This window comes from Schistocerca cancellata, chromosome 1, assembly GCF_023864275.1.
Source record: "Schistocerca cancellata isolate TAMUIC-IGC-003103 chromosome 1, iqSchCanc2.1, whole genome shotgun sequence".
NCBI lineage: Eukaryota > Metazoa > Arthropoda > Insecta > Orthoptera > Acrididae > Schistocerca > Schistocerca cancellata.
The window spans coordinates 630,799,018-630,823,640 of record NC_064626.1 but is presented as its reverse complement, the minus strand read 5'-3'; the positions used below and the strand labels follow the sequence as shown (position 1 = coordinate 630,823,640).

Sequence of the window (24,623 nt, the reverse complement as noted above, 5' to 3'; positions counted from 1 at the left end):
CACACGATATAAATACCTTGAAAATGCAAATAAATGATTTAATACGAGAAAGAAAATAAGAATATTTGAATATATACGTTTACAATCTGCACACTCAAATGGTTCACTGAACAACTGAATACCAAGGTCGCCGCCACTGACATCTATAGCTCCTGATATCTATACCTAATACAACTGATGTCAAAGAATTCGCAGTCAGGCAGGAAAGTTCGAATTATTTCGTACAGCTGTCGATCGTCAACAACGTCTGTTCCTTGAGACATACAAGCAAGTATGACTCGAAACGTCTCCAGATGGTGGATATCGCTGACGAAAATTCAGATTATAATCTGAATGGCCGAAGCTGGAGGTCATTCATTATAATTTTCAAACTTACTCGCGAGATGGGCTTCTTTGGAACTCATCTCTATGATGAACACAGTGTGCTTGGACGCTAGGCACTTTGCTTGAGCGCGCTTACAAGAGTGTGTTAAAGACTGTTTGCCTATCGTTTGCTCGTCTTACATACACATACGCTTCTCGTTTTACGTTTAATTATCACAGAGAGGGAATCTTTATCTAAATCTGTACTGCTAAAACCGAGCGCTGTGTAGGTGTAAATACTTTTAGAGCTACTACCATCTTCTCTATCAGTTCACTTTTTTTATTTGGGGTAAGGACTTATGGGATCAAACTGCTAAGGTCATCGGTCCCTAGGCTTATTCACTACTTTGTCTAACTTAAACTAACTTACGCTAAGAACAACACACACACCCATACCCGAGGGAGGACTCGAACCTCCGACGGGGGAAGCCGCGCACCGTGAAAAGACGCCTAGACCCCTGGCGGCCCTCCTCTATTAGTGTCGCTGCCCAAATGCCTTCTTATGACCTCTATTTTTTTCTTTTCTTCTAGTCGTGGCCCTACCGTGAGTTGGGAAAGATGTGCAAACGATTAATGCATTACCCCTGTTGTCTCCTAGTGTCTACCATTTGTATCTGGTCATTGCGTAGCGCTTTTACGATTGGCCGCCGAACCCGTGGCGAAACTCATCGTTTTTCCTAGCATATTCTCTATCTCTATTACTATTGATCTCTGCCAGACTAACAACAGAAGCAATGTTAAATGTTAAATGTGTGTGAATTCCTATGGGACCAAACTGCTGAGGTCATCGGTCCTTAGACTTACACATTACTTTAACTGTTGTGTTGTTGTGGTCTTCAGTCCTGAGACTGGTTTGATGCAGCTCTCCATGCTACTCTATCCTGTGCAAGCTTCTTCATCTCCCAGTACTTACTGCAACCTACATCATTCTGAATCTGCTTAGTGTATTCATCTCTTGGTCTCCCCCTACGATTTTTACCCTCCACGCTGCCCTCCAATACTAAATTGGTGATCCCTTGATGCCTCAGAACATGTCCTACCAACCGATCCCTTCTTCTGGTCAAGTTGTGCCACAAACTTCTCTTCTCCCCAATCCTATTCAATACTTCCTCATTAGTTATGTGGTCTACCCATCTAATCTTCAGCATTCTTCCGTAGCACCACATTTCGAAAGCTCTATTCTCTTCTTGTCCAAACTATTTATCGTCCATGTTTCACTTCCATACATGGCTACACTCCATACAAATACTTTCAGAAATGACTTCCTGACACTTAAATCTATACTCGATGTTAACAAATTTCTCTTCTTCAGAAACGCTTTCCTTGCCATTGCCAGTCTACATTTTATATCCTCTCTACTTCGACCATCATCAGTTATTTTGCTCCCCAAATAGCAAAACTCCTTTACTACTTTAAGTGTCTCATTTCCTAATCTAATATCCTCAACATCACCCGCCTTAATTCGACTACATTCCATTATCCTCGTTTTGCTTTTGTTGATGTTCATTTTATATCCTCCCTTCAAGACACCATCCATTCCGTTCAACTGCTCTTCCAAGTCCTTTGCTGTCTCTGACAGAATTACAATGTCATCGGCGAACCTCAAAGTTTTTATTTCTTCTCCATGGATTTTAATACCTACTCCGAATTTTTCTTTTGTTTCCTTTACTGCTTGCTCAATATACAGATTGAATAACATCGGGGAGAGGCTACAACCCTGTCTTACTCCCTTCCCAACCACTGCTTCCATGTCCCTCGGCTCTTATAACTGCCATCTGGTTTCTGTACAAATTGTAAATAGCCTTTCGCTCCCTGTATTTTACCCCTGCCACCTTTAGAATTTGAAAGAGAGTATTCCAGTCAACATTGTCAAAAGCTTTCTCTAAGTCTACAAATGCTAGAAACGTACGTTTGCCTTTCCTTAATCTTTCTTCTAAGATAAGTCGTAAGGTCAGTATTGCCTCACGTGTTCCAGTATTTCTACGGAATCCAAACTGATCTTCCCCGAGGTCGGCTTCTACTAGTTTTTCCATTCGTCTGTAAAGAATTCGTGTTAGTATTTTGCAGCTGTGGCTTATTAAACTGATTGTTCGGTAATTTTCACATGTCAACACCTGCTTTCTTTGGGATTGGAATTATTATATTCTTCTTGAAGTCTGAGGGTATTTCGCCTGTTTCATACATCTGAGCTCTGAGCACTGGTAGAGTTTTGTCAGGACTGGCTCTCACAAGGCCGTCAGTAGTTCCAATGGAATGTTGTCTACTCCGGGGGCCTTGTTTCGACTCAGGTCTTTCAGTGCTCTGTCAAACCCTTCACGCAGTATCGTATCTCCCATTTCATCTTCATCTACATCCTCTTCCATTTCCATAATATTGTCCTCAAGTACATCGCCCTTGTATAGACCCTCTATATACGCCTTCCACCTTTCTGCTTTCCCGTCTTTGCTTAGAACTGGGTTTCCATCTGAGCTCTTGATGTCCATACAAGTGGTTCTCTTATCTCCAAAGGTCTCTTTAATTTTCCTGTAGGCAATATCTATCTTACCCCTAGTGAGATAAGCCTCTACATCCTTCCTTACATTTGTCCTCTAGCCATCCCTGCTTAGCCATTTTGCACTTCCTGTCGATCTCATTTTTGAGACGTTTGTATTCCTTTTTGCCTGCTTCATTTACTGCATTTTTATATTTTCTTCTTTCATCAATTAAATTCAATATATCTTCTGTTACCCAAGGATTTCTACTAGCCCTCGCCTTTTTGCCTACTTGATCCTCTGCTGCCTTCACTACTTCATCCCTCAAAGCTACCCATTCTTCTTCTACTGTATTTCTTTCCCCCATTCCTGTCAATTGTTCCCTTATGCTCTCCCTGAAACTCTGTACAACCTCTGGTTTAGTCAGTTTATCCAGGTCCCATTTCCTTAAATTCCCACCTTTTTGCAGTTTCTTCAGTTTTAATCTACAGGTCATAACCAATAGATTGTGGTCAGAGTCCACATCTGCCCCTGGAAATGTCTTACAGTTTAAAACCTGGTTCCTAAATCTCTGTCTTACCATTATATAATCTATCTGATACCTTTTACTTAAATTAACTTATGCTAAAAACAACACACACACACCCATGCCCGTGGGACCGCGCAATCAGTGACATGGCGCCTCTAACCGCGCGGGCACTCCGCGCGCCACAGAAACAATATTAACAACAAGTTTTCAACTTGTTGAGGAGTACTGTTGTCATTAAAATTGCAGAAAATTAGACATGAGCAGTGTAGTCTGCGTTCTGTAAGTAAAGGAAATATTACGTAGCACGTTTCTCACGTAGAAATCGCATTACAAATGGTTCAAATGGCTCTGAGCACTTTGGGACTTAACGTCTGAGGTCATCAGTCCCATAGAACTTGGAACTACTTAACCGAACTAACCTAAGGCCATCACAAACATCCATGCCCGAGACAGAATTCGAACCTGCGACCGTAGCGGTCGCGCGGATCAAGACTGTAGCGCCTAGAACCGCTCGGCGACCCCGGCCGACCGCATTACAATGTTGGTTGGTTATGAACAGATCGTGGTATGTTTCATGAAGAAGGAGAAACGTCTAGGTACACTTGATGGAACTAGACAGCGGCAGAGTCGTGGTCTACCGACACTGTAGTCCATCGGTAGGTGATACTACTGCTTGGGCTGGTACGTATCCGTAGACTTCATGCGAATATGGAGTCAGTGGGTTCAAGAGAGCGCAGCAGAGGACTGACGCATTGTTCGCTGGTTTGTGCTGCGTCGAACTGCCACGTCATATACCTTGAGTCAGGAAACGGGCCTGTTTGCCACAAGACGAGTATTCACACGAACAGTGCGAAGACGTATGGAGCGCAATTGATACTCAACAAGGCTGTGGCTTGACCTGAAACTGGAGCAGAGAGAGGGACAGCGACACTGGTAAACCTAACAGTAACTCACCATACACGAGTCCTGGTTCTGCCTACAGAATCAAGATAATTGTATTCGAGTTGCGGATTGCGAAAAGAAGGAACATCAGCAGGTTGCTTTTGTTGTCATCGTAGGGGTACCAACAGATGGAGTGAAAGTACGGGGCTACTACTTACACAACTCGATCACTGATTTTCATAGCCGGTAATCTGGAAAGCAGGCGTTGCATTTCTTACATGTTAAGGCGGGTGGCTGGGCCTTGTTTCCATAGTCTCCATGACGTCATCAACAATAAAATGCAAGACTGCTTATTACCCCTGCTATCCTGTGCCGTCCGGAACCGTGCTGCTGCTACGGTCGCAGGTTCGAATCCTGCCTCGGGCATGGATGTGTGTGATGTCCTTAGGTTAGTTAGGTTTACGTAGTTCTAAGTCTAGGGGACTAATGACCTCAGATGTTAAGTCCCATAGTGCTTAGAGCCATTTGAACCATTTTTATCCTGCGCTGCTGTGATACAGAGAGCGTTCGACTGTTGCTCTGACCAGTAAGTTGCCATCTCTTACATATTGAAAATATGTGGTCTTAATTACTGAGGAAGTGTCGCACAGCTACTAGCGAGTTACTATTGTGGAAAACTCTGCCCTAGGGAAAAAGTATCATGGAGTAATATACGTGTCATACACAGTCAGCTCAACTCGATATCCAGCCGTGTTGGAGATGGTAGCTCTTTGTCCTAAGACTGGCATCCTACACTCCTGGAAATGAAAAAAAGAACACATTGACACCGGTGTGTCAGACCCACCATACTTGCTCCGGACACTGCGAGAGGGCTGTACAAGCAATGATCACACGCACGGCACAGCGGACACACCAGGAACCGCGGTGTTGGCCGTCGAATGGCGCTAGCTGCGCAGCATTTGTGCACCGCCGCCGTCAGTGTCAGCCAGTTTGCCGTGGCATACGAAGCTCCATCGCAGTCTTTAACACTGGTAGCATGCCGCGACAGCGTGGACGTGAACCGTATGTGCAGTTGACGGACTTTGAGCGAGGGCGTATAGTGGGCATGCGGGAGGCCGGGTGGACGTACCGCCGAATTGCTCAACACGTGGGGCGTGAGGTCTCCACAGTACATCGATGTTGTCACCAGTGGTCGGCGGAAGTTGCACGTGCCCGTCGACCTGGGACCGGACCGCAGCGACGCACGGATGCACGCCAAGACCGTAGGATCCTACGCAGTGCCGTAGGGGACCGCACCGCCACTTCCCAGCAAATTAGGGACACTGTTGCTCCTGGGGTATCGGCGAGGACCATTCGCAACCGTCTCCATGAAGCTGGGCTACGGTCCCGCACACCGATAGGCCGTCTTCCGCTCACGCCCAACATCGTGCAGCCCGCCTCCAGTGGTGTCGCGACAGGCGTGAATGGAGGGACGAATGGAGACGTGTCGTCTTCAGCGATGAGAGTCGCTTCTGCCTTGGTGCCAATGATGGTCGTATGCGTGTTTGGCGCCGTGCAGGTGAGCGCCACAATCAGGACTGCATACGACCGAGGCACACAGGGCCAACACCCGGCATCATGGTGTGGGGAGCGATCTCCTACACTGGCCGTACACCACTGGTGATCGTCGAGGGGACACTGAATAGTGCACGGTACATCCAAACCGTCATCGAACCCATCGTTCTACCATTCCTAGACCGGCAAGGGAACTTGCTGTTCCAACAGGACAATGCACGTCCGCATGTATCCCGTGCCACCCAACGTGCTCTAGAAGGTGTAAGTCAACTACCCTGGCCAGCAAGATCTCCGGATCTGTCCCCCATTGAGCATGTTTGGGACTGGATGAAGCGTCGTCTCACGCGGTCTGCACGTCCAGCACGAACGCTGGTCCAACTGAGGCGCCAGGTGGAAATGGCATGGCAAGCCGTTCCACAGGACTACATCCAGCATCTCTACGATCGTCTGCATGGGAGAATAGCAGCCTGCATTGCTGCGAAAGGTGGATATACACTGTACTAGTGCCGACATTGTGCATGCTCTGTTGCCTGTGTCTATGTGCCTGTGGTTCTGTCAGTGTGATCATGTGATGTATCTGACCCCAGGAATGTGTCAATAAAGTTTCCCCTTCCTGGGACAATGAATTCACGGTGTTCTTATTTCAATTTCCAGGAGTGTATATTCCCCAAATGACCTACATATTTAATCATACATACTTCATTCGCACAATAGGAAAAATAATCTTATTTTGCGGTCGTTCCTGGAGTTGCAGTTTAACTCTTTGAAGACCAGGCACTTAAAATAATTTTTTTCCCTACTAAATCAGCCTTGTTGACCGTTATTTAAAGCGTTTCAGGCATGCGTGTATCTATCTTAAAGATCAATGCGTGTTAAAAAAAAGACCAAGCGCCCAGAATTATTTTTCATATTTACATTTGGTGTTTGATACCTTACACATTTTAAAATAACGATGTCGGGAGGTACAATCATTCTTTAAAAAAATCTCCGGTATCTTATGAATGCAAGCATTAAATTACATTAGTGCGATCACATATTTGATCAGCCATTCACGAGGGCAGCTTTTAAGTTCACCAATGTTTCTTTCTAAATAATTCTATAAAATGACAACAGAAGGCAGCATTTGTCAAGGGACAGGTATCTAGACGTCCCAAGATTGTTGTCGTGCGAAATGAGTGAAGTTTCGAACGACAGGTGGCTCGCCTCGCACTTCGAGAAAATTGCGGTGCGATCTGTAGTCGGGTGCGTTTATTTAAACACGGCATTACGGCTCGGGTTATGCTCGTGCTTGGTCGCCAAAGTGCTAATGACTAGTATTATATACAGAGTGGCAGGAAATGGTCCGATCCCCCCCCCCCCTTTTGCTTTTCCTCACCTTCTCCCCCTTTTTATTTTCCCATCATCTGTCCAATTCCCCCCCCCCCCCTCCACCCCTACTCACAGCTGCGGGATGCATATTTTAGTGCAGTGTTACAGTGACTGTTCAGTGTTTTTTCGTCTTTTCCCGTGTTGCGAACAGAAACCATGCTGTCGCTGGGTGTGAATTTTATGTCTTTTGCGAACAGAAACCAGACTGTCGCCGTGTTTTTTAATTGTTTCTCTATTATTTTACCTGTCTGCTTCATATGTATTTTATTAGCATCATCATCTCTTTGTTCTATGTTTTAAGTTCCACGATTTTTTTGTCATGTTACCCTGTGTCTCCGATTTTGTAGCCTGTTTTTTTATTATATATTAACTTCTCCTTTTTTAAAAACTAAGTCTGTAGGCTGAAGAGCGGCATACTAAGCTGCTGCCAGCCCGCCGCCTTCGGGGGGAATCGAAATTCAATAAAGAAAAAAAAAAAGAAATTGTCTGAAAATATTGTAATGCTGTCAAAGGATCAGTTGTGCTGATAAATAATTGTTAAGAAAAAAATTCGATACGATGCGCCGTTTTCGAGTTATATAGTATTGACATTAGGCAATGAGGCCGTTGCGCGCGCAAACTCACGCGGCCCTCCAGATAAAATCAATGTAAGTTGTTCTCATAGTGTAGATGATACCTCACAAGACTGCTCAGCCTTCGGCTCGGTTACGATGCATAATACCGTCCTACGTCCAATTTTGGTACCGCTCTCTTGTTCGGTTTTAGGAGACCAAACGAAGAATACGTTTGGCGATAATATCTCAGACAGGCCGCTTGAATGAGCGCTCGCAGCGGTCTGATTTGCTAATTCTACTCGAATTTGGCAAATAGTATCGAATTATATCAAACGGTCGAAATGCCTCTGAGCACTATGGGACTTAACATCTGAGGTCCCCTAGAACTTACGATTACTTAAACCTAACGAACCTAAGGACAACGCACACATCAATGCCCGAGGCAGGATTCGAACCTGCTACCGTAGCGAATTATATCTGTAACAATTATTTATCGCCACAACTTCTCCTGCAACACACTTACAAGCTCTTCAGACCATTTCTGACAAGGGAACCTCCCCATCGCACCCCCCTCAGATTTAGCTGTAAGTTGGCACAGTGGATAGGCCTTGAAAAACTGAACACAGATCAATCGAGAAAACAGGGAGAAGTTGTGTAGAACGGAAAAAAATAAGCAAAATATACAAACTGAGTAGTGCATGCCCAAGATAGGCAACATCAAAGAGAATGTGATCTCATGACCGCCGTGTCCCGTGGTTAGCGTGAGCAGCTGTAGCCCAAGAGGTCCTTGGTTCAAGTCTTACCTCGAGCGAAAAGTTTAATTCTTTATTTGCAGACAATTATTATGGGCCCGTCCGTCCATCCGATATATATATGCGTCTTTTAATTGGTTTGGACAGTAACCTGTATTGGAGCATTTCCTTCATGTAACCCAAAGAAATACCATCAGATTGAAGTCGCAGTATTTCCTCTTCGTGTTCTTCGTACGGTCGTCAACAATCTCATCATCTGGTACAAACAGCCCCGCAGCAATCAGCAAGGTATCGTCATCACTACACATACTGTTTATCAACAAATGTAGGAAATAATCATACAAATGTTCGACAATTGTTCGATCCCTTAAGGAACTTTCCGATTGCTTACAGTTCGGAATATATTCATTGACCTTGTTATTGAAGTCGCGAGCTATATTTGCTGGATTCATATAGCCCACGGAATACATCTCACGTATTTAATGCACTCTCGTCCAAAGTAGCGAACAGTCAACTGCCAGCCAGGGAGCCTCGTTAGCAGGAATACTGTCTCTTTCGTGCGCTGTAGTCGACTGACGTGTGTTTCGATGTTTGTTTAGGTGTAGTTACCTCGCATCGGACGGACGGATGGACAGATAATAATTGTCTGAAAATAAAAATTTAAACTTTTCACTCGAGGGAAGATTTGAACCAAGGACCTCTCATTCTGCAGCTGCTCACGCTAACCACGGGACCACGGCGCTCCTGAGCTTACATGCTCCTTAATGTTGCCTATCTTTTGCATGCACTACTCAGTTTGTATATTTAGCTTATTTTTTTCGTAGTTCCACATAACTACTTCCTGTTTTCTCGATTGCTCGTGTTCAGTTTTTCAAGGCTTATCCACTGTGTCAACTTATAACTAAATCTGAGGGGGATGCGATGGGGAGGTTCCCTTGTGAGCACCCTGTAGAAGAATGCGTATAAGCAGTCGAAGCCTTTCTACCGATCGAAACCTAACAAACAGGGAAGAGCTTCGCTCAGTGTTGAGAGCAGAGCTGTGGTGTGAGCGGTCCGTGGCGCAGCGCGCGGTGCGTGCGTGGACACAGGGAGGTGGGCGGGCGGGCGGGCGCGCCCGCAGAAAAACGGCGCGCCCAGCGCGTCTGCTGCAGCGCGGCCGGCTTTGTGTGAGTCGAGGCGCGGTGGGTAATCAGCGCCGCTCCCTGCATGGCTCCAGTTCCAGTTCCAGCTGCGAGCCTTTGATGCGCGCTGCTTTTGTCGCCGGATTACGATTGTCTTACTGCACAAAGAGGAGTTATCAGCCAAGTTAGAACTCTGCTTGACAAGATAAAAGCTCGCTTGTTCACAGGACTCGATTCACTTGCCGGTTATCGGTTTAGCGAGAGACGCGTATCAGCTGCCTACAGGGTAGCTGGTGCTACTGCTTTTTATGAAGCGCAGGCCGATTTAGTGTATTGTATATTAATGTATACAGGGTGTTACAAAAAATGGCTCTGAGCACTATGGGACTTAACAGCTATGGTCATCAGTCCCCTTAGAACTACTTAAACTTAACTAACCTAAGGACATCACACAACACCCAGTCATCACGAGGCAGAGAAAATCCCTGACCCCGCCGGGAATCGAACCCGGGAACCAGGGCGTGGGAAGCGAGAACGCTACCGCACGGCCACGAGTGTTACAAAAAGGTACGGACAACCTTTCAGGAAACATTCCTCACACACAAATAAAGAAAAGATGTTATGTGGACATGTGTCCGGAAACGCTTACTTTCCATGTTACAGCACATTTTAGTTTCGTCGTCCACCTACGCTCAATGGAGCACGTTATCATGATTTCATACGGGATACTTTACCTGTGCTGCTAGAACATGTGCCTTTACAAGTACGACACAACATGTGGTTCATGCACGATGGAGCTACTGCACATTTCAGTAGAAGTGTTTGTACGTTTCTCAACAACAGATTCGGTGACCGATGGATTGGTAGAGGCGGACCAATTCCATGGCCTCCACGCTCTCCTGACTTCAACCCTCTTGACTTTCATTTATGGGGGCATTTGAAAGCTCTTGTCTACGCAACCCCGGTACCAAATGTAGAGACTCTTCGTGCTCGTACAGTGGACGGCTGGGATACAATACGCCATTCTCCAGGGTTGCATCAGCGCATCAGGGATTCCATGCGACGAAGGGTGGATGCATGTATCCTCGCTAACGGAGGACATTTTGAACATTTCCTGTAACAAAGTGTTTGAAGTCACGCTGGTACGTTCTGTTGCTGTGTGTTTCCATTCCATGATTAATGTGATTTGAAGAGAAGTAATAAAATGAGCTCTAACATGGAAAGTAAGCGTTTCCGGACACATGTCCACATAATATATTTTCTTTCTTTGTGTGTGAGGAATGTTTCCTGAAAGGTTGGCCGTACCTTTTTGTAACACTCGTGGCCGTGCGGTAGCGTTCTCGCTTCCCACGCCCGGGTTCCCGGGTTCGATTCCCGGCGGGGTCCGTGATTTTCTCTGCCTCGTGATGACTGGGTGTTGTGTGATGTCCTTAGGTTAGTTAAGTTTAAGTAGTTCTAAATTCTAGGGGACTGATGACCATAGCTGTTAAGTCCCATAGTGCTCAGAGCTATTTTTTGTAACACCCTGTATACATTAATATACAATACACTAAATCGGCCTGAGCTTCATAAAAAGCAGCAGCACCAGCTACCCTGTAGGCAGCTGATACGCGTCTCTCGCTAAACCGATAACCGGCAAGTGAATCGAGTCCTGTGAACAAGCGAGCTTTTATCTTGTCAAGCAGAGTTCTAACTTGGCTGATAACTCCTCTTTGTGCAGTAAGACAATCGTAATCCGGCGACAAAAGCCGTACCTTTTTGTAACACCCTGTATAGCAGAATAGCGCAACAATATTTTCAATAGATGGTCCTCCACACGTTGTAGAAACTTAAGGAAATGTTTTAGTGACATCGGCCGCTATGAATAACCTTTCTTATTGTGGTTCGACACATTTCGTAATATTTTTAGTAGGTTTTGTTCCACAGCGTGCAGCTTGCATTTCTGTTCAATATGGCTCTGAGCACTATGGGACTTAACATCTGAGGTCATCCGTCCCCTATAACTTACGATTACTTAAACCTATCCAACCTAAGGACATCACACACATCCATGCCCGAGGCAGGATTCGAACCTGCGACCGTAGCGGTCGCCCGGATCCAGACTGAAGCGCCTACAACCGCTCGGCCACACCGGCCGGCTGCATTTCTGTGACATGGGAGTATAATACACTGAAGTACCAAAGAAACTGGTATAGTCGGCACTATTCAAATACAGAGATATGTAAACATGCAGAATCTGGCTCTAAGGTAGGCAACCCCTATACACGACAACAAGTGTATGTCCAAATTGTTAGATCGGTCACTGCTGCTACAATCAATGGCAGGCTATCAAGATTTAAGTGAATTTGAACATAGTGCTATAGTCGGCGCACGAGCGATTGGTCTCAGCTTCTCCGAGGTAACGATGAAGTGGATACTTCCCCGCTCGACCAGTTCACGAGTTTGCCGTGAATATCAGGAATCCGGTGAAACATCAGATCTCCGACATCGCTGCAGCCGGAATCTGGAAATTTGTGGTAAGGTCTTATGGGACCAAACTGCTGAGGTCGTTGGTCCTTAAGTTTATGCACTACCTAATCTAACTTAAAGTAACTAACTTACGTTAATGACAACACACACACACACCTGCCCGAGGGAGGACTCGAACACCTCCAATTTGCGTGGAGACGGGGGGGGGGGGGGGGGGGGGCGAGCCGACCGGACTCTGACAAGACACCATAGACCGCGCGGCTATCCCTCGCGGCCGGAGAAAAATCCTGCAAGAAAAATACCAACGACGACTGAAGAGCATCATTCAACGTGACAGAAGTGCACCCCTTCCGCAATCTGCTGCAGATCTCAATGCTGGGCCATCAACAAGTATCAGTGTGCGAACCAATGAAAGAAACATCTTCGATATGGGCTTTCGGAGCCGAGGGCCAATTTGTGTACCCTTGATGACTGCACGACACAGAACCTTAAGCCTCGCCTGGGCTCTTCATCAACGACATTCATTGGACTGTTCACGACTGGAAACATGATGCCTGGTCGGACGAGTCACTTTTCAAATTGTATCGAGTGGATGGACGTGTAAGGGTATGGAGGAAACCTCATGAATCTATGGACACTGCATGTCGGAAGGGGAGTGTTCAAGCTGGTGGAGGCTCTGTAATGGTGTGGGGCGTGTGCACTTGGAGTGATATGGGACTCCTGATACGTCTAGATACGACTCTTACAGGTGACACGTACTTAAACATCCTGTCTGCTCACTTGCATCCATCCATGGCCATTGTGCATTCCGACGGACTTGGGCAATTCCAGCAGAACAGTGCGACGCCCCACACGTCCAGAATTGCTACAGAGTGGCTCCAGGAACGCTCTCCTGACTTTAAACGCTTCCGCTGGCCACCAAGTTTCCCAGGCATGAACATTATTGATCATTTCTGGGATGCCTTGCTGCTCAGAAGAGATCTCCACCCCCTCGTACTCTTACGGATTTATGGACAGCCCTGCAGGATTCATGATGTCAGTTCCCTCCAGTACTACTTCAGACATTAGTCGAGTCTATGCCTCGTCGTGTTGCGGCACTTCCGCTTGCTCTCGGGGGACCCTACATGATATTAGCTGGCTGTACCAGTTTCTTTGGCGTTCCAGTGTACCAATTCTGTTAGTGTGAGCAGATGCAGAAAATGACTAGAACCATGTTGTATTCTACTATGTATTCACAAAAAAATTGAAATTTTGAAACATGATGTAATGAAATTTAATGTAACTTTCATACTTATTACTTATATGGTATAATCACTTATATCATTCTACAGAATACGGAAGTAGGCTACTGTGAAATTCTATGTCCTAGAGTGGTAAATGAGCTCGCTATCTCGTTCACTTGAGGAAGAGTGCAGATTAAGTTTTACAAGCAGACGGATAGAAAAACACAAAGGGTTTTATGTATGTTTGTGTGTGTGTGTGTGTGTGTGTGTGTGTGTGTGTGTGTGTGTGTGTGTGCGCACTACGTTTCACGTTGCTTCACAGGTCACTGAACACTACTCACACGTGTAGTGTTCAGTGACCTGTAAAACAGAGTGAAAAATATTGCATCCGCCTTTTTTCAGATTATAGGTTAATATGTTTGTATATAACAAATGGTGTACACAACATAAAAAATAATTATCAGCTATACTTGTCTCTAATAATATAACTGTAAGAAAGAATGAATTAACTGTACAACTGTTTGTCTCTTCGTTTAAGGACGTGTAAATAAGTTATGCAATATGTCTGCGTGCACGTGCAGCTACTTAATAAAATTCGCCTTGTAAGCATCTTGTGGCTAGAGATATGTTCTTGTGTGGGAACTTGAAAGAAAAGGAAACATATCAGGTGTTCTAGGCTCTAGTCCAACAAACTGTTAAGTAAAACACCATTGACTAGACATCTATTTTGTCTACTCACATGTAAACTTGTATCATAAGACTATCACATGTCTTTCTACGTTTATGTTCAATCTGTAGGAACTACTTCTGCAGTTACTCCATAGTTCAGCAGTTCCTTATTATGGACCACGACGAATACGATGTACTTACTTGTCACGGCGGAGGTTCGAGTCCTCCCTAGGGCATGGGTGTGTGTGTTTGTAGGTTAAGTAGTGTGTAAGCTTAGGGACTGATGACCTTAGCTGTTAAGTCCCATAAGATTTCACACACATTTGAACATTTTACTTACGAGTCAGACTGATGAGTATGGAAATACTCATGTGAAGAAAATCTCATTGCAGTGCTAGTGACATTCTGATACCTTCACAAAAGAAATAAGGTGGATTAACTTTATCCATGATTGCCGTTAATAGCATATATCCCACAATAGTAATATCCTCTCGTGCGCTTGACGGTATCGTGAACTTGGTGAGTTTGGGGAACTCCTCTTTCGTATAAGAATTAGCATCATAAAAAATATTTATGGAAAGAAAAAGGGCAGAATCACAGTTTTTGAGAAATATTTGTCCTCGGTTCCTATTTTTGAGCTGGGAACATGGGGTAAAAGTTGTTGATTTAGTCAGCGACGATTTATATACCCGTCTGAGCATCTTTCTTATTGTAACTGTGTTACAGTATACAAACAAGGTTTGAAAGACGAACCAAACGAAATGTGCAAATCAATTAATTACTTTTGTAAAAGATTTTAATTGAGCTGAAATTAATGCTCAACTAATGGCATCGTTTGTTTGTGCACGGTTCAGATTTTACGTGCACCCTTAAATAACTCCGGACTGGACTGAAACTGATGGTTCAGATTTGGTCCATCGTTGAATATGACCTTGGTCTAAATTAAGTTTTAACCGTTTGCAAACGTCTTCAGTCGTTTGGATTTTACGTGCAAAAAATAACATCTTTTGGGAGGTTTTTGAAGCGCGCCATTTCTGTACAGTGTACTGTAAACCTTTAGGAATACCTTTCCCCATCGCAATGAGCAAGGTGATGGCATCTTGCAATCTACAGGCATAAGTTCCTGATCCTGTGGCCAAAATCCAGAGGACTCGCCAGTCATCGCTGAAGAATATACGTGCAATAGCTACAAAAAGTTTTTCTGGGGGGATAAAATTTCTGTGGGCAGACTGGTTCCATAAGGGACGCTAAAACAATTTTGCGTGGAAACATCAAGATGTTTTGATTTAAACGTCTTGAAAGCTGCCAGCGGAAACGTTAGTTCCCTTCTTTTACGTACCTAACTCTGCCCAGGTCATATTCGCCTTTTTTATGATATGGCAGAAGAATTTTTCACACATGCGTGAACTGCTCAAGTTGGAGAATCCATGTAAGATTATGAGCTGCAGGTAATACACACGTAAGCCGAAGTGACATATCATTTTTCAGAAAGCATATTATTGGACTTCAACGCAGGATAAAAAATTGGTCTAAAAATTTTCTATAAAATCACCACAGTTAGCGCATTACCTTAGAAAAGCAATCAAATGTATGGAATGTATCAAATCTTGAATATCTTAGTTGCCGTTTTTCATGTAGCGTTCACTCTGTACTCATGTAAAAACTTGTAGATCAGAAATCTGTTTCTTTATGGGATGGTGGTCTGGATTAATATGCATCTGAAAGCGCAGGGGCGGTGATTCGCTATCACAGTCTGGCACAGTAACTGCTCTGTTTGGGTCCACTACATTTAATGATGGTGCTCTTTTGTGACAACGAATACTGCAGCCAAGGTCGGGTGTTCCACACCTATGCTATTTGTTTCCACATGTAGAACTGTTAGCGCTTAAAATATGCTTGTCGCTCCGCTGCGGTAGCTCAGCACTGATATCGATGTGTGTCCCAAGTCCAGCTGAAATTGCGCCCTACCAGGCCGGCCTGCTATGCCGCCGGTCCTGAATCCCCCTAATGGACGCTATTCGTGTTCAGCTCAGATCCTTTGTTTCAGATGGAGGCGCTTAGCGCAACGTTCCGTCCCATCCATATCTCGATTTCGCAAGGAAATATCGGGGGCATTAATTGCTCTCGAGAGAGTATACCCAGTTGACGGTACTGGCACAAGCGCATGTTGTAGATTTCAGACAGGTGCTGCTACGACGTAGCTTACTTTATTTCAGACCTGCGGCATCACAAGAGATAAATTTTCCAATCTTTGTCAAATTTCTTGACATAAAAAATTCTACTTCTGTGCTAAGATGATTATGCTCACGCACTGCAAACTCCTTGTTTGCTTCCGTTGGGAAGGTTTAACTAATTTCCAAGCGTACTGTGGATATTGTGTTCATTATTGCAGTAAAATAAAAGTTGTTCTATTGGAAACTTTCATAGAAAATCTGAACTTGGAGAAACTATTAAACAAAATTTACAGCTAATACGACACAGAAGAAACTGATTGCATTGGAAACACTTTCTTAAAGAATTTGCGAAAACATACTTGACTTCTTAGGAACAAATAATCCTGACCAAATAAGGAGTATCATGACAGATACAGGGATTAGTGACCACAAGGCTGTTGTAGCATAGATTGAATGCCGTAACATTCAGACCTTGCAAAATAAATGCAAGAAGCATCTGTTTAAAAAAGCGGATAAAAGTTGGCTTGACATCTTGCTAAAGAGGCACCTCCATTCCTTCCAGTCTGACTATTTAAGCGTAGAACAGATGTGGTTTAAATTCAGAGAAATAGCATCGACGGCAAGAGCGAGAATGTGTAAGCGAGATGCTTTTAATAGTTTCTATAACGTAGCTCTGTCTCGAAATCTGACAGAAAACCCAAAGGGATTCTGGTCGTTTGTAAAGTACACCAGCGGCAAGACGCGATCAATACGTTCAGTACGCGATATCGGTGGTGATTTTATTGATGACATCAACACTACGGAAAAGTTGCTAAACACGGTTTTCCGAAGTTCCTTCACAAAATTAGACGAAGCAAGTAGAACATAAGTGGAGTAAAAAACAACATGAGTAACTCAGAAGCAGATATCCTCGATGTAACGAAGCAGCTCAAAACACTTAGAAACGCAAGACTTCTGGTTCAGATTGTATGCCAGCGACGTTCCTTTCAGAGAATGTTTACACAATAGCTCCATATTTAGCAGTCTATGAACCGCTCGCTCGTAGAAAGATCCGTATCGAGAAACTGGAAAATTGCAGAAGTCACACAAATATACAAAAAAAAGTAAATAGGAGTAATCCAGTGAATTACAGGTCCATGTCACTAACGTCTAATTGCAGTAGGATTTTGGAACATGTACTGTGCTCGAAAATTATGAGTCACCTCGAAGAAAAACATGTATTAACAAATAGCCAACACGGTTTCAGAAAAAATCGTTCTTGTGAAATACAACTAGCTCTTTATTCTCACAAAGTAATGAGCGGTATCGATAGGGGCCGTCAAACTGATCCCGTGTGCTTAGGTTTCCAGGAGGCTTTAGACACCGTTCCTCACAAGCTACTTCTAATTAAATAGCGGGACTGTGGAGTATCATCTCAGTTGTGTCACTGGATTCGTGGTTTCCTGTCAGAAAGGTTACAATTCATGATAACTGGCGGAGAGTCATGCAGTAAAACAACAATATCTGGCGTTCCTCACGGAAGTTTATAGGTCCTCTGTCGTTCCTGATCTATATAATTGATTAGGAGGCAATGTGAGCAGTCATCTTACACTGTTTGCAGATGATGCTATCATTTGCGAAGGCATCACACGATCAAAAATTGCAAAATGATTTAGATAATATATCTATATGGTGCAAGAAGTGGAAAATGATACAAATCGTGAGAAGTGTTAAGTCATCCACATGAGTACTAAAAAGAATCTGCTAAATTTCAGTTACACGATAAATCACATAAACCTAAAGACAGTAAACCCGTCTAAATATTTAGGAATTACAATAACTAATAATTAAATTGGAACGAACACATAGATAAGGTTGTGGGGAGAGCAAACAAAAGATTGTGTTTAAATGGTAGAACTCTTAGAAAATACAACAGGTCTAATAAAGAGACTGCTTACCTTACGCTTCCCTGCCCTCTTCTGGACAACTACACACTGGGATTGACGGAGGACGTCTAAAAAGCTCAAAGAAGGGCAGCTAGTTCTGTAGTATCACGAAATTGGAGAGAGAGTATCACTGATATGATACACACTTTGAGGTGGCACTCATTAAAACAAAGGCGTGTTTCGTAGCGACAGGACCTTCTCCTCACTGTGTAAAAATATTTTTTTTTTGGCACCCACATACAAAGGGAGAAATGACAATCATAATAAAATAAGGGAAATGAGAACTCGCACGGAAACAATTATGTGTTCGAGTTTCCCATGCGGCATTCGGGAGTGGAATGATAGAGAAGTAGCTTAAATTGATTAAATGAACTCTCTGCAGTGCACTTAATTATGGATCGCAGAGTCATCATATAGATGTAGATGCAATAGCTTTCAGTGTCCAAGCAGAGTTCTAAATGTATACATTTTGAACTGAATATGGAGCAAGTAGTCTAACCAAAACCTGACTTGGTTAGCAGTCATCTGTTCGGAATGATAAGAAAAATCATAGGAACAGAGAGCGATCATTGAGTGATGTAAATGTCAGTTCACTATAGCAAAAGACATAATGAAACTAGTTGTAGGTGAATGAATGTCGTGTGACTAGGGCCTCCCATCAGGTAGACATTTCACCGGATGCCAGTCTTTCGATTTGATGCCACTTCGATGACCTGCGCGTCGATGGGGATGAAATGATGATGATTAGAACAACACAACTCCCAGTCCCTGAGCGGAGAAAATCTCTGACCCAGCCGGGAATCGAAACCGGGCGCTTAGGATTGATATTCTGTCGCGCTGACCACTCAGCTACCGGGGTGGACACTAATTGTAGGTAAGGCACATACAAAACCCAGATTCGTTGGTAGAATCCTGAGGAAGTGTAGTCCAACCACAAAGAGGGTAGCTTGTAAAACGCTCGTTCACCCAATACTTCATTCTTGCTCGTCAGGTTGTTGGCACCAGATAGGACTGATAGAGGAAATAGAGAACATTCAAAGAACAGCAGCGCGTTTCGTTCCGGTTAATTTAGTAAGCGTGAATGTGTCACGAGTGCGGCCAGTGAACTCCAGTCACAGACGCTACAAGAGAGGCGTTGTCCATCACGGATTGATTTACTGTTGAAAGTTTAAGATCCTACATTCATAGATGAATACTTATAATTCCTAAAAGAATGGTTTCCTCGTATGCCGTGTGTGTTTGTGGTTTAGAGGCGCAAAGTCGAGGTTATCAGCGCCCAACGAAGATAAATATAAATGAATATAGTTATAATATAGGAAATGAGATTCAAAAAATAAAAGGCACACTGAGATAAAATTGTGCTCACTCTCTCCCAATCTCACCCATGATCGCCAGCTTCCTCGTATGTACATCTCGAGAACTGATCATGAAGTTACAGAGATTCGACCTCATATTGAGGATTACCTACTATCGTTGTTCCCGCGACGACTCGCCAATGGAAGAGGAAAAGGGAAAAGAGACATTGCAACATTACTTTTAATCGTAAGAGAGAGAATCGTAGAGAGCATGTTAGGAAATAATTCTTGCGCGATTGAGAGGTGAAGGCGTTTCGTTATTAACCCTTTATCTGCGAAGTGATGAGAGAGGAAATTAATACATTAGATAAGTGATCTGGTTCTTTAGTCTACAACAGATTCAGCGGAAAGAATCGTATTGTGTCGTTATGAAAGATGTAAACCTGCATAGCAGATCTTCCGCGAGACCAAAAGCGGCCACCGGCAGCACACGCTTCGTAGCAGGGGACACGCTACTGGTCTCTTCGTTTTATGACACAAAGGGGTTACTGCCCGTACTTCAGGTCCGCTACCTTTGATACCTAGAGTATAATATCTGGAAATGGATCCATCGAATCGTAACTGACTATGAATCCTGAGTGATTGTAAGAGAGACTGTCAACACACTTATTGAAGTAAGAAGTGGTCGTGGGTATTTCCCATGAGCATATTCTTAGGAAAGACTACCAAATAATATTTGCTCTTTGGTCTCCTGAGACAAATGTTTTCGAAAGACAGATTTATTTTTCACCCCGACTGTATTTATTAAAAGCCGTGTATTCACAATCAACCAGCTTCCGATTTAAGCCGTTTCGAATATTCGTCGCCAAAGGCTATTTCGCACGTACTTGTATATTTCTGAATCCAGCTGGTTCTTGGGCGTATGTATCAAAAACTGTATATAAAGTCCTGTGAATGTTTGCCACGACTGAATAGCTATAGAACTCCATATAAAATTTACGAAACGTCCACCCAAGTAGCGGCTGACTTTTGAAATTTCCATCACTGTTCTTCATATATATATAACCTTAGTTTTACATGTTTACTCCTTCATGTAGGACCACATGAAATGGCTTCAAGTCTAAATCGAGAATCGTGATTATATAGTTACATGTTTGTTAATGAACAGAGACGACGTAAAAAATGAGTATATTAAAAATGTAACTGAAATTTAAATCATTTTCAAAGGCTTGGTACTTGTTATCAGACACATGCGATGGAAATCTTGTATAAATTTTGGTTATGTCTGTGGATCGAAGTTTTCTAAGAGGGACATAGAATTATTCTCTAAAATAGTAGAAGTTGAGTTTTTTAGTGAAACGTTATCACTCGGGGCCTGTACTAAGATCTGCTGCCAGTATGTGTTGTGTGACACTAAACACACCAACTGGCGGAATAGAAAAATCTAAGTATGGTCCAGTACACTGGGGCATTAGATCGGACTGGAGAAAGTAGAGGAAGGACATCTGCGACGACCTCGTAATCCAAGCATTATCCTCAGATGACATCCGGTTGTAGTCGCCTCAGTGCCTGCTCTTTTGGACTTACATGCATGTCCAAAGGAACAATGCATTGTAATTCGGAATAATATCACGTTTATCCGCCGGGACCGGGCAAACGACTTTCAAGTAAAATGTCTCGCCTGTGCGGTAATATACTGGCGGAAGTAAAGCTATGAGGACGGGGCGTGAGTCGTGCTTGCGTAGCTCGGTTGGTAGAGCACTTGCCCGCGAAAAGCAAAGGTCTCGAGTTCGAGTCTCGGTCCGGGACACAGTTTTAATCAGCCAGGAAGTTTCAATATACATAATGGATACAGGAGTACAGGTCGTAGGAACGTGTTGACGAGATATGGAAGTTTGGGTGTGGTCGTGAGTCGTGGTAGGATAGCCTAACGGTAAGGCGACCGCTTGCGATAGGCGAGATATCCAGGTTCGAATCCCAGCACGGTAAAAATGTCCATTGTCGTCATTCCACTATACAGCTGATGGTTGTCAATATTCACAATTGCGAATACATTTCATGTATCATGGTCTTACGCAGAACATTAAACAGAATGGTCAGACGGATCATTCAGACCCGATTCTCCGGAAGAGTTCAGAACTATTGCACCATTACGCTCGTTGCGACAGTTGAATTAAAACAGTTTAGGAGATTAGGGAGAAGAAAACGAAATGTTTTAAAACCGTCAGTGAGATTGTAATTCTGTAAGAGACAGCAAAGGACTTGAGGGATCAGTTTAACGTCAACTACATAGTGTCTGAAAGAGACTACAATGTCAACATAAATAACAGTAAAGCAAGGGTAATGAATCGTAATCGAATTACGTCAGTTAATCCCAAGGAAACCCGATTCAGTGCGGAAGTGCTGTAACAAATATACCTAGAAAGTAACAGCGCAGAATCGTGGTTTTGGTGGGGGATCTTGGTGCTCGGTTCCTATGTGGGGTAGAAGCATTGGGTTTAGTGCGGACCATAGGCCTTATGTATACCTATTCGAAAATCTGTCTTACTATATCTATGTTAAAGTATATTACGCAATGTCTGAGAGACGAACCGAAGATGGCGCCCAGGCAAATTGCGTGAATCGATTAATTCCTTATGCAAAAGATTTTAATTGTGCTGAAATTAATACTGAGCTGATGACACCATTTGTCTGCTTTTCTTGTGCACCGTTCGGATTTCACATGTAAAAACTGTCATGCTGATTCGTTCGGATTTTGTGTACAGAAACAGTCACTTCTAAATAACTTGGGAGTGGAGAATGAGTGATAGTTGAGATTTGGTCCACTGGTGTATCGTACCTTCGTCTAAGAAAATTGAAAACTCGCCATCAAAAATCTAGCTACATTCGGATTTTACGTGCAAAAAGCAAGTTTTTTTCTGTGTCTGTTTTTTTCGCGCGGTACTACTATGTTTCAGACTTGGCCGAATCGATGCAAATTTTGAAAGAAGTTATACAAGTACACGTAATTAATGGTATTCCTGTTGTTTTCTGAAAGCTTTATACGAAGCCGCGATATAAGAAACATATTCTAAAGACAATAAAAAAACTATACCGAATCAGTCATCTCGCGAAAAAACAAAAGTCTACATCAGTTGTCAAGAAATGGCGGTCTAATGTCAAAATTATGGTGGAGTGAAAGTTGGGAACCAGAATGGAAAATACTTTTATCGTAGCACAAAAAAGGCGAGTATGTGCTGGACAGTATTGGGGATGTAAAAGAAGGGAACGAGGTTTTCGACTTATCTGACAGCTTCAGAGTAGTTTATATAAGAGCAACCGTACATTTCAGGCTTTTTTATGAGTTAACCCTACTTGTCCAGCACAGTTAGCTCTCTGAGTTCCAAGGTGTTGGCGTACCTGCACCCTCGCAATTTATAGCCTAAATTCTTTGATCCTGTGTCCAAAACCCAGAAGATTCGCCAGCCGTAGTAAACGATATTTAATATCACATGGTTGAAGAGCATACATGTAATAGTCCAAGAACTATTTCTGGAGGGATAAAATTTATGCGGGTGTATTTGTTCCTGGAGGGATTCTAAAAGATTTTTTTTCATTTTTGCGATGATTTTTTTCACCGAGAGGACTATTTGTCTTCCTAACCTACCCCCTGTTACTTGTATGATGAGGCAGTTAAGAAGAAACAGACGCGAATTTACGCGCTTCTAGAGAGTGGGATGCATCTACAATAGGAAGCATCCGATAGCGGGGATGCTTGTGTAGTGGGAATTATCGCATGGTGGGGATGCAAAAACACCTTACCTCATATTGTACGACGTGACAAATGCCATGTTGGGTGACATGATGGCAAAAAAATGGTTCAAATGGCTCTGAGCACTATGGGACTCAACTTCTGAGGTCATCAGTCCCCTAGAACTTAGAACAACTTAAACTTAACTAACCTAGGGACATCACATACATCCATGCCCGAGGCAGGATTCGAACCTGCGACCGCAGCGGTTTCGCGGTACCAGACTGTAGCGCCTAGAACCGCTCGGCCACTCCGGCCGGCCATGATGGCATGTGTCACATCATACGACATGGTGTCATGTATCGTGTTACTTTACTTGAAACGGTGGATTATATAACATGGCAATGGTACTAGTACTAACAAGCAAAACAACACGAATATGCCAAGATGTTTTAATTAAACGTCTTTGAAGCTTCCAGATAATCGATAATCTAGTTTCCTTCTTTTACATCAATAACTCTTCTCATATTCGCCTTTTTTGTGCTGTGATAGGATTTTACATTCTACTTATGTTGCTAAATGAGGCACTTGACGTGGTAGATTACTTCTGTTATTTGGCGTAAAATATTCGATGACAGAATATATAGCGATGCAGATATGGATACAGAAAATTGATGCATTGTTCGGCTGCTGTGAAGATATATAAAGAATCGCAAAGGATAAACTGGCTTGGAGAGCAACTTGACGTCAGCCCTCGGGCTCAGGCCTACAACAACAGCCATCCACAGTAAGAATACAACTGGAAAATTCTACAATATTATCAGAAAGTTAAATCTTAACTGCGGGCAACTATCCGCTGATAAACAATAGCAAAAATAGTTGGAAGTTTTCGCCTGGCTATACTAAGCTGAACAATGACACTATATATTTTAAGGAGGGTGAGTCTGGTGGATCCTGCCAGAGTGTCGTGAAACAGGTACCGACAATGGGGCCAGCGACGGAAGATTTGCCGCAGAGCACAGCCAGCGTGGCGCGTCGCATCGAAGGCCGTCAGCTGAGACCGGCGCTCACCTGTGGCTGGTGTCTGGATGCTGGCTGCTGCCTGCTGGCTGCCGGAGTCGCGGGGCGCCGCCGTGTTGTGCGGTCTGCCGAGTCGCCAGGCGCGCACTGTGCCCCGGCCGTGCGCTACTCTTTGCGCGTGCGCACACGCGGCCGTGATCTGCCGCTGCCGCCGGCGGGCCCAGCTAAGGCGGGCGAGGTGAGGCGAGGCGAACGGCGGAGAGGCGGCAGCCACGCAACGCAAACACTGCACGCCGCTCCACACCGCGGTTTTCTCGCCGTCGCATCTCGCCCTCTACATCCGGAGGCAGTGCTCCCTCTTTCGATTCCAATCCGCTTGCAGAATGTGGCTTTCTGCTGTGTTGTCCTCTCTCCAGGCTAAGTTCCAACAGAAAATGGTAGGTTCAACATTATGTGAACCAACTAACTTCAACGACTTTCTCAAAATATCTGCATTGCAGTCAAAAATAATATTCCCCATCCGT

The 24,623-nt window shown here is 43.9% G+C and overlaps 1 protein-coding gene across 2 annotated transcripts in view; it reads right to left on the bottom strand.

Moving 5' to 3' along the window:
• The window catches only part of LOC126162012 (GTP-binding protein Rhes-like), a 469,298-nt gene extending 445,054 nt beyond the window's left edge, over window positions 1–24,244 (bottom strand). Inside the window, exon 1 of one of the 2 annotated variants that reach the window (XM_049918238.1) lies at window positions 24,151–24,244. The gene's annotated coding sequence lies outside the window, so the exon portion shown is untranslated. The remainder of the gene's footprint in view (window positions 1–24,150) is intronic. The other variant, XM_049918246.1, reaches the window with a different exon arrangement.
• Window positions 24,245–24,623: the final 379 nt, after the last annotated feature.